Source organism: Cnephaeus nilssonii (genome assembly GCF_951640355.1).
Source record: "Cnephaeus nilssonii genome assembly, chromosome: 2".
NCBI lineage: Eukaryota > Metazoa > Chordata > Mammalia > Chiroptera > Vespertilionidae > Cnephaeus > Cnephaeus nilssonii.
This window is the reverse complement of record NC_137073.1, coordinates 22,924,872-22,935,671: the sequence shown is the minus strand read 5'-3', so window position 1 is coordinate 22,935,671 and position 10,800 is coordinate 22,924,872.

The following is a 10,800-nucleotide window of genomic DNA, read 5'->3' as shown; positions in this document are numbered from 1 at the left end:
CCTCCTTATTGGCTGTGGGTGCCGCCATCTTTTGTGATGGAGTGAGGATCAATTAGCATAACCATTCTTTATTAGATAGAATTTTTATAGACATCCAAGAGAACTATATGCTTTTGGCCCCAGTCTTAACACGTTAAGAATTTCTTCCAAATCTATAGAATCAAAGCATTCACATTATTGGATTAATTCTATTTTAAAAAACTAATCTGCTGTGTGAAAACTGCTGCCAATGAGAATAAATGTTATTTCAATCAATCAAGATTCTATCTCTTGTAAAAGAAATGCAAAAAGGTTACTGTGTTTGACATTTTATCATGAAAGTTTTTTGGCTGTTTTTAAGTAGATTCATCTAATCAGGTATAGGAAACTTCATTTATAAATATAAATTGTGGTGTGTTGGAAGTTATTAAAGTTTCTTTTTACTAGTTAAGTCAAATAAAGAGAATCACTGACCATTGCTCTTATTTTTATAGAAGCAAAAGCAAATCTTGTATACATACATAAAAACATGAAACTAGAAAGGCTCTGATTAGAGCTGTGTCACTGAGTTCTTTGAACTTCTTCAAAGTTACATGCAAAAGTTATATAATCTTTTGCTGAGTTATTTTTACTGAGCTGGCAGCTCCATTAATTCCTCCATATTTTCTTAACAGTAAAGAATAACAGACAACTTGTAAAAGCCTTTGTTACCTAGTCATTAGTCATTCACTTTCTTAATATAAACACCTATTCATTTGAGGGAAAATATGGATTCCCATTTGAGCAATGTACAAAAATTCCCAATGGATTAAAATGAATAGGATAGGTATCAAAACAAGATTTCATAATCTTGAGGTAGAACATTGCCTCTTAAATATTTTTTGAAATGTAACAAAACCTTTCCAGTACCAGTACTTGCTGGTAACAGGTCATATGTCTGAAAAATAAGAGATAATAATAAAGGGAAGAGGTGACTTCCTTAAGTCAGTTGAGGGTGTGGCTCTTCACCATATTAATTAGAAACCACGTCCATCTGCAGATGGTCCTGCATGGTCCTGAGACAGCAGGCAGCTCATCTGTCTGAAAATGTCAACCAAGACAAGAGCTACCTGCTGGCTGTCTCTGCCCCTCACACGTGGACCTTTTCAAGTCTGATGAACTTAAAAATTCCCCTTCAGTTCACTCAGGCAAGGGCAAGAGCAAGGGCATCAGTGGGAAACACCTGGAAGCTTTCTTCCCTCTTAGTGTCAAACTGCACCCAGGTCCTCCCACTGGCAGAGGAGGGGAAACAGGACCCTGTGCTGGGGGAATTCACAGTTCCCTTGTTATCATTTGTCTGGAGTGCATGTTGCTTTTAGCATGTGTTCCATGATATCTTTGTCTAAATTAACGGAGTTCTTGCTTTGTGTTCCATTTCATCTATATCTGAGTTAGTATGATAATCTTTTTTTTTAATATTTTATTGATTTTTTTACAGAGAGGAAGGGAGAGGGATAGAGAGCTAGAAACATTGATGAGAGAGAAACACCGACCAGCTGCCTCCTGCACACCCACTACCAGGGATGTGCCCGCAACCAATGTACATGCCCTTGACCGGAATCGAACCTGGGACCTTTCAGTCCGCAGGCCAACGCTCTATCCACCGAGCCAAACCGGTTTCAGCATGATAATCTTAAATATGGGACCACGAAATGCTGATAGTTCAGTAAAATGCAATGTGCAATCTTGAATCACTACATGTCCTCTAGCAAACCTCCAGTTTATGGGATTTATCAGTTCAGTCTTGGTCTCTCTGGCAAATGATCCAGAAGTTTGTGATAGATGACTTCGTGAAGAAATAGTTAGAGGAAATTAAGAATATATACTCCTCCTGGATTTTCTGGCCATCTTCTTTGGATGTCGATTCTCAGGTTGTCCAGAAAGTAGCCCTCTGTATTACACCATTGGGACACTTGATAACTCACAATGAATATAATTTAAAACTGGATCTAAAAGCAGTTCATGCCAAATGGGGAGCTAGGTTCCTGGTTAACCTTTGATTTATCTGATGTTAACTTTTCCTATCCCTTATCCTGCAGGCGAGACCTGGTATAATCCTGGCTACTCAAGCTCATGGTCAGAGGATCTGGTTTCAAGGAATAACACAAGAAGGGTTTTCACGTAGATTCTGCAAACATTTCTGTTTGTTGTATGCTGGATTAATATTACTTCTTAAAATCACTGTGGTGGCTTTCTTCTCTGATTATATACCCTTCTTTCTCTCAGTGACAATTATTGCTTCTGTCATTGTTTTTGTAGTTATTACTGGAGGGATAGATGGGTTGATGCTTGCCACACTTCTTACAGAAAGTTTGGCGGGTTTTAGGAATGTTCACCAAGTTTGCCAAGTGCTATTGGCAGGGAAAGGAAGAGGATAGGCCGGAAACGGAAGTATATAGGAGGTTCCTGGTCGCCTTGTGTGGATTTTTGACCACATGGGGGTCAGAGCCCTTAACCCCCGTGTTATTCAAGGGTTAGTTGTAGTTTCCTTTTCCTGCTTGTTTCTTCAGCTCTCTTCCGACCATCACTGAAGATCCAGCTGCTGCCTTTCATTCTGACTTTTCACATCAACTCCTGCAGATTTTAATGTGCACATAAGTGACCCACCCAAGAACATAGGTGCCCAGCTCACAGCCCTCTTCCCCTGCAGTGTCCTGTTCTTCTATCAGATACCCACCTCTGTGTTCATGTTTTGTACCTTGTCATAACTGCCACCTGTAAGACCCCAAGACATCATCTCAGGCAACTCATTTCCTCACTACACATGCTTTCTTACTACACATACCTCACCCATCATTCTTGATCATTTTCTCATTCCCCTACTTGACAATTCGCAAATATGATGGAGTTATCAAACCCTCCAATGCCTTTATATATAGATATATCAATGGCTCAGTAACTCAGTGAAAGATTACAGGAAATGAAGATACATTACCAAAAGGAAAAGATAAATCCCTCCAAAAAGCAGTAGTGGGTAGATGGTACTCAGTATTTCTGCTATCTCATGTAGGCCATTTCTTGGGATTATTTTAAAAACAACTGTAAACTTTTTGTCTTGGTTTTTCCATCATTGAAATAGGATATATCCCCACGATATTTTTGAATTGTCTTGCATTTCTGAGATGAATTATCTGTAAGAAAATAATATCCAAAGCCCACCAACTCCCAAACATAAGGACGATGGGTTTTCTGATAGTCTTGTTTCCCAAAATAAAAAGGGCTTTTAAATATTTACCTATATTCCCAGACTATAATTATTCAAGTTATTTTTTTAAATATAGTTTTATTGATTTCAGAGAGGAAGGGAGAGGGAGATAGAAACATCAATGATAAGGGAGGAACCAAGATGGCGGCATAGTTAAACAACTAATCTGCTGCCTCACACAACAATTTCAAAAATACAACTAAAAGACAAAACGTCTACCACCCAGAACCACGGGAAAGCTGGCTGAGTGGAAGATTTACAACTAAGGAGAGAAAGGAGCACAAACGCTGAAAAGCTGAGGTACGGAGGCGCGCGAATCGGGCTGGTGGCGGGCGACTGGGCGTGCTGCTTTTTTTTCAACCCGAAGGGAGACAAGCTCCCGATCACTCTGAAATCCAGTTTCTGGGGACACGTGGGGGACCCAGACACCTACGGGGAGAAGCTGGACTCTCGGCCATCGGGTCGGAAAGTGAGAGTGACTTTTTTGCAGAGGTGCGCCCAGCAATCATTGTTTACTGCGCTGGAGCGCGGGGCGCAGGGACTTGGAAACCGTGGAAAGGCAGAGACGGCTGACGCCAGCCATTGCCGTTGGCCACGCCCCAGCCTAGTGACACCCTGAGACCCAGCCCCGCCCTGAGACCCGCCCCGCACATTCTACAAACCCGCCCAGGCTCCACATAGCGGCTTTTGCATATAAATGGCCTGTTCTGTGGCAGCTCAACTAAATTAACTGCAGCTCCAGTCAGACTGCTCCAAAACCGCCCAAGCAAAGGAGGAGAAAACTAGTTCTTGCTGTAGCTCCTGCTGGGGGACACACAGTACACAAGGGTACACCAAGAGTGTCCACCTCAAGTAACTGGGAGGCTGACCCATTGAACCAATAGGACATCTAGTACACAAAACTACCCTACCAATTCAGGGAAGCAGAGAAAATGAGGAGGCAAGGAAACAGATCACAAACCAAAGAAATGGAGGAGAACAAGCGACTGGACATAGAGTTCAAAACCACGGTTATAAGGTTTTTCAAGAATTTCATGGAAAAGGCTGATAAATTCAATGAGATCCTCGAGGATATGAAAAAAGACCAACTAGAAATTAAACATACACTGACTGAGATAAAAAAATATTATACAGAGACCCAACAGCAGACTAGAGGATCGCAAGAATCAACTCAAAGATTTGGAATACAAAGAGGCCAAGGACACTCCTCCAGAGAAGCATGAAGAGAAGAGAATTCAAAAAGTTGAAGATAGTGTAAGAAGCCTCTGGGACCACTTCAAGCGAACCAACATCAGAATTATGGGGGTACCAGAAGAAGAGAGAGAGCAAGATGCTGAAAACCTATTTGAAGAAATAATGAATGAAAACTTCCCCCACCTGATGAAAGAAATAGACTTACAAGTCCAGGAAGCGCACAGAACCCCAAACAAAAGGAATCCAAAGAGGACCACACCAAGACACATCATAATTAAAATGCCAAGGGCAAAAGACAAAGAGAGAATCTTACAAGCAGCAAGAGAAAAACAGTTAGTTACCTACAAGGGAGCTCCCATACGATTATCAGCTAATTTCTCAACAGAAACCATGCAGGCCAGACGGGAGTGGCAAGAAATATTCAAAGTGGTGAATAGCAGGAACCTACAACCAAGACTACTCTACCCAGCAAAGTTATCATTCAGAATTGAAGGTCAGATAAAGAGCTTCACAGATAAGAAAAAGCTAAAGGAGTTCATCACCACCAAACCAGTATTATATGAAATGCTGAAAGGTATTCTTTAAAAAGAGGAAAAAGAAGAAGAAAGATAAAAATTATGAACAACAAATACATATCTATGAACAAGTGAATCTAAAAGTCAAGTGAATTAAAAATCTGAGGAACAGAATAAACTGGTGAACTTAATAGAATCAGAGGCATAGAATGGGAGTGGATTGATAATTCTCAGGGGGAAAGGGGTGTCTGTGTGGGGAGTATGGGAAGAGACTGGACAAAAAATCACACACCTATGGATAAGGACAGCGGGGGGGAGGTAAGGGTAGAGGGGGGGTGGGAACTGGGTGGTGGGGAGATATGGGGGGGAAAAGGAGAAACAATTGTAATCTGAACAATAAAGATTCATTAAAAAAAAAAAGAAACATCAATGATAAGACAGAATCATTGATCAGCTGCCTCCCGCATGCCCCACATTGGGGATCGAGCCTGTAACCGGGGCATGTGCCCTTGACTGGAATTGAACCCGGGACTCTTCAATCCGAAGGCTGACGCTCTATCCACTGAGCAAAACCAGCCAGGGCATATTTTTTCAAGTTGTCAAAATTTCATTTTCTTTTTTTTATTATTTAAGTTCTTTATTGTTTAAAGTATTACATGAGTCTCCTTTTTTCCCCATTGACCTCTCCCCAGCTGTCCCCATCCCCCAGCACATACCCTCACCCCCCTACTCTCTGTGTCCATTGGTTATGTTCATATGCATGCATAGAAGTCCTTTGGTTGACCTCTTGCTCCCTTAACCCCCACCTTCCCTCATAGGTTGGACAGTCTATCAATGCTTCTGTGTCTCTGGTTCTATTTTTGTTCATCAGTTTATATTGTTCATTATATTCCACAAATGAGTGAGATCATGTGATATTTATCTTTCTCTGACTGGCTTATTTCGCTTAGCATAATGCTCTCCAGGTCCATCCATGTTGTTGCAAATGGTAAGAATTCCTTCTTTTTTACAGCGGCGTAGTATTCCATTATATAGATGTACCACTCATCTGCTGGTATAGGCACTTAGGCTGTTTCCAGATCTTAGCTATTGTAAATTGTGCTATAAACATAGGGGTGCATATTTCCTTTCTGTTTGGTGTTTCCATTTTCTTGGGATATATTCCTAGAAGTGGGATTACTGGGTCAAATGCAAGTTCCATTTTTGAGGAAACTCCATACTGTTTTCCACAGTGGCTGCACCAGTTTGCATTCCCACCAGCAGTGCAAGAGGGTTCCTTTTTCTCCTCATCCTTGCCAGCACTTGCCATTTGTTGATTTGTTGATGAAAGCCATTCTGATAGGTATGAGATGGTACCTCATTGTCGTTTTGATTTACATCTCTTGGATGATTAGTGACTTTGAACATGTTTTCATATATCTCTTGACCTTCTGTATGTCCTCTTTCAAAAAATGTCTATTTAGGTCCTTTGCCCATTTTTTTAAATTGGATTGTTTATAAAAATTTCATTTTCAATGTAAAAAGACTAACCTGTCATTAATCCTGTCTCTTACCTAAATTATTTGCAATGGCCCCAAATTGGAAGCAATCTAAATATTCATAAATGAGGGAATGGATAAACAAACAGTGATATATGCAAACCATTGAGTACAACTCAACATTAAAAGGAGCAATCGCCCTGGCTGGTTTGGATCAGTGGATAGAGCATCAGCCTGTAGACTGAAGGGTCCTGGGTTCGACTCCAGTCAAGGGTACATGCCCTGGTTGTGGGGAGTGCAGGAGGCAGCCAATCAATGATTCTCTCTCATCATTGATGTTTCTATCTCTCCCTTCCTCTCTGAAATCAATAAGAAAAAAAATATATATATGTATGTATATATATATATATATATATATATATATATATATATATATATATATATATATATAAAAGGAGCAATCTATTAATACTCCAAACAACCTGGGCAAATCTCTAAAGAATTAATACCCTAATTAAAAGAAGCATGACATCCTTGATGCTATTTACATAAAAGGTAAAGTAATCTATAGTAACAGAAAGCGTATCAATAGTTGCTTGGGTATAGAAGGGAGAGAGCTATTGCTTATAAAGGGGCAGAAGGAAACTTTGTGGGGGCAGTAGGTGTATTTTTTGTCTTATTTGTGCTGATGCTTTCATTAAACTTTAAATATGTGCTATTTTTGTGCCTCCTAGATGCCTCTATGAATTTGTGAATGAAAAAATATAGAGTGAATGAGTTTAAGCAGTGTTTCCCCAATTTCTGCTGATATTAAAAAGCCCCTGGGTGCTGTGAAATCTGGCACGTTGGGTTCTACTGCCAGATTTTTCCTGAAACACCAGGTGACTTATAATTTCACCAAGTGTCCTGGGATTCTCAAGGTCAGGGAGGTTGAAAAACTCTGGGATAAAGGAGATGGCAGCTGAGAAGGAGGCTTCCCTCATCATGACCACACCATCATCAGGTGAAGCCAGATGAAACCACCACCATCAACATCAGAGGGAAAACAAATCTATGAAGAATCCATGTTATTGCAATTATTTAATCAAGATCCTGTCTCCTATAAAAGCAACACAAAGAGGAGCTGTGTTTGCTGTTTCATCTTGAAGTGTGTTTTCTGGTTTCTTTCTGAAAAAGCTGCATTTAATACCAGGTAAACCATATTATAATTTCTTAAAAAAATATATAATAGTAATGGTGTGTTTTAAAGTCATTGAATACACTCCTTTTGTCTTTCTAGAATCACTGACCATTGCGTTTTCTCAGATTTTTCTTCTTATGCACTTTTGTTGGCTTGCTTGCTTCTTAATTTGCCAATGTTCTTCGTGATCTGGATTTTTTGTCTTTTATGTATATAAATATGTTTTATCTGTCACTGACAAAGTTAATATCTTGTTTCTGATGTCTTGGGGGCCTTCAAGGAATAAAAAATGTCCTTTTAAAAATCATTTTTAAAGGAGTAAAACTCAACATTCTTTTCTATTTAGCAAGTCTGAAAATACACAAAATGTGCATTCAATCTAAGGAACTACAAAAAATAAAACCAATAGCAATGGAGGAGGAATTTAATAAGGAAATGTAAAAACAAATTGGAAAGCAAATACTCCACTGGTGGATAAAACTAAAAGCTTGTTTTGTTGGTGTGTTTTTGTTGTTGTTGTTAATCCTCACCAGAAGATATTTTTTTCATTGCTTTTTCAGAGTAGAGGGGAGGCGGGGGCGGGAGGGGGGGAAGGGAGGAGGAGAGAGAGGGAGAGAGAGAGAGAAACTATTTGTCTTCAGAGATGCAGTGACTCTTGCACACACCCCTACCTGTGTTGCAAAGTGAACTCAGAAACCTAGGTACATGCCCTTGACCGGGAATTGAACCCCCGGCCCTTTGGTTCACAGGCTGACACTCTAACCACTGAGCAAACTGGCCAGGACTAAAAGTTTGTTGTTGAAAAGAAGCCAAGTACCTAAATCTCTGGCAAACCAAGAAAAATGAGCACTTTCTAAATGAAACTAGAAATATCATTAGATATAAAAAGATTAAGAAGACTTTGTACTTTCATTTCAATACACTTAACATTTTACACAAAATAGGTAACTTTCTTGAAAACAAAAGTTACCAAAATCACCTCAAGAGAGAAAAATTTCAATCAGATCAATCTTTCTAAAAGAAAAAAAACATGTGCACAGATCAACATAAGAATGGCCTTAGAGCCGAAACCGGTTTGGCTCAGTGGATAGAGCGTCGGCCTGCGGACTGAAAGGTCCCAGGTTCGATTCTGGTCAAGGGTATGTACCTTGGTTGCAGGCACATCCCCAGTAGGGGGTGTGCAGGAGACAGCTGATCGATGTTTCTCTCTCATCAATGTTTCTAACTCTCTATCCCTCTCCCTTCCTCTCTGTAAAAAATAATTAAAATATATTAAAAAAAAAAAAAAGAAAGAAAAAGAATGGCCTTAGAGGCCAATCACCTTGAGCTCTGGAAGCTTCTAAATCATCTTACAAAGGTGCTACCTAGCTCCAGTGCCCATACAAATTCCTATAACAAAACTGGAATCTTTTCTAAATTAAATATATGTCTGCAAAAATTCCTAACACATGAGCTAATAAAATCCTGTAATTTTTCAAATCTTCCATCACAATATTTAATTATGCAGACAATTTAGAAAAAACACAACACCTACCTAGTCTCCACTCAGATGCAATAAATTGTTAACATTTGTTGTGACTGGCACACATGTATATAATCTATTATCATTGTAATTTGCTTGATTGTTTGAAAGTAAGTCACAGGCATCATGACATTCTTGAATATGCATCTCCTACAGTGAAAGGCATTCTCTTACAAAAACTCAGTACCACCTTTGTGCAAGAAAATTACCTGTACAGTTTAATAGATACATACCTAGAAGAGTGTATTTTAGGAACCCAAGGATGGTTCTATATTAGGAAAATGATTGAACTTCATGTTAATTTAAAAAGTAGACAGTCACATTTACAACAAATGATGAAAATGCATTTGACAAAATTCTCTAGCCATTTCTGATTAAAATTTCTCAAATAATTTCTAAATGTGCAAAAGAGAATAACAAATAGCAAATAGCATAAAAATGGTGAAATAATCACAGCATTTCCATAAAAGCAATATGCAAAGCTCTGTGGTTTTCAGTGTTTTCATTCTGTTTGAAACCTTCAAGGGTTGCTGATCCCAGGGACCATACTATTTCGAGGGAACAACTCATTACTATGTATGTGCTATATTGTCCTCTGAAGGTTTTCATCATAAATTCAAACAGTCAAAAGGATAGAATACTGGCATATTGTAAATAATGGCTTCTCCACTTTAATTTTTCTTTATTTGTCAAATTTTCAATTACATTTGACATTCAACATTATATTAGTTTCAGGCATACAACATAGTGATTAGACATTTATATAACTTACAAAGTTATCACCCAGATAAGTCTAGTACACATCTGACACCATACATAATTATTACAATATTATTATTATTTTTTTAAAATATATTTTATTGATTTTCTACAGAGAGGAAGAGAGAGGGATAGAGAGTTAGAAACATCGATGAGAGAGAAACAGCGATCAGCTGCTTCCTGCACACTCCCCACTGGAGATGTGCCCGCAACCAAGGTACATGCCCTTGACCGGAATCGAACCTGGGACCCTTGAGTCTGCAGGCCGACGCTCTATCCACTGAGCCAAACCGGTTTTGGCTATTACAATATTATTGATTATATTCCTTATACGGTACTTTACAGCCCTGTGACTATTTTTGTAACTGGCAATTTGTACATCTTAATCCCTTCACCTTTTCATCCATCCCCCAAACCCCTTTCATCTGGCAGCCATCAAGACGTGTCCATTGAGCCCTAACCTGTTTGGCTTAGTGAATAGAGCATTGGCCCGTGGACTGAAGGGTCCCAGGTTCGATTCCGGTCAAGGGCATGTACCTTGGTTGCGGGCACATCCCAGTAGGAGGTGTGCAGGAGGCAGCTGATCGATGTTTCTCTTTCATCGATGTTTCTAACTCTCTATCTCTCTCCCTTCCTCTCTGTAAAAAATCAATAAAATATATTTTAAAAAGATGTGTCTATTGATAGATGAATGGCTACAGAAGATGTGAATATAAAAATATTAGCCATAAAAAATGAAATCTTGCCATTGGCGACAGCATGAATAGACCTAGAGCAGTGGTCGGCAAACTCATTAGTCAACAGAGCGGCAAACCGCGGCTCGTGAGCCGCAGTTTGCCGACCACTGAAGGGTATATGCTAAGTAAGATAAGTCAGACAGAGAAAGACAAATACAGTATGATTTCACTATATGTGGAATCTAAAAAATA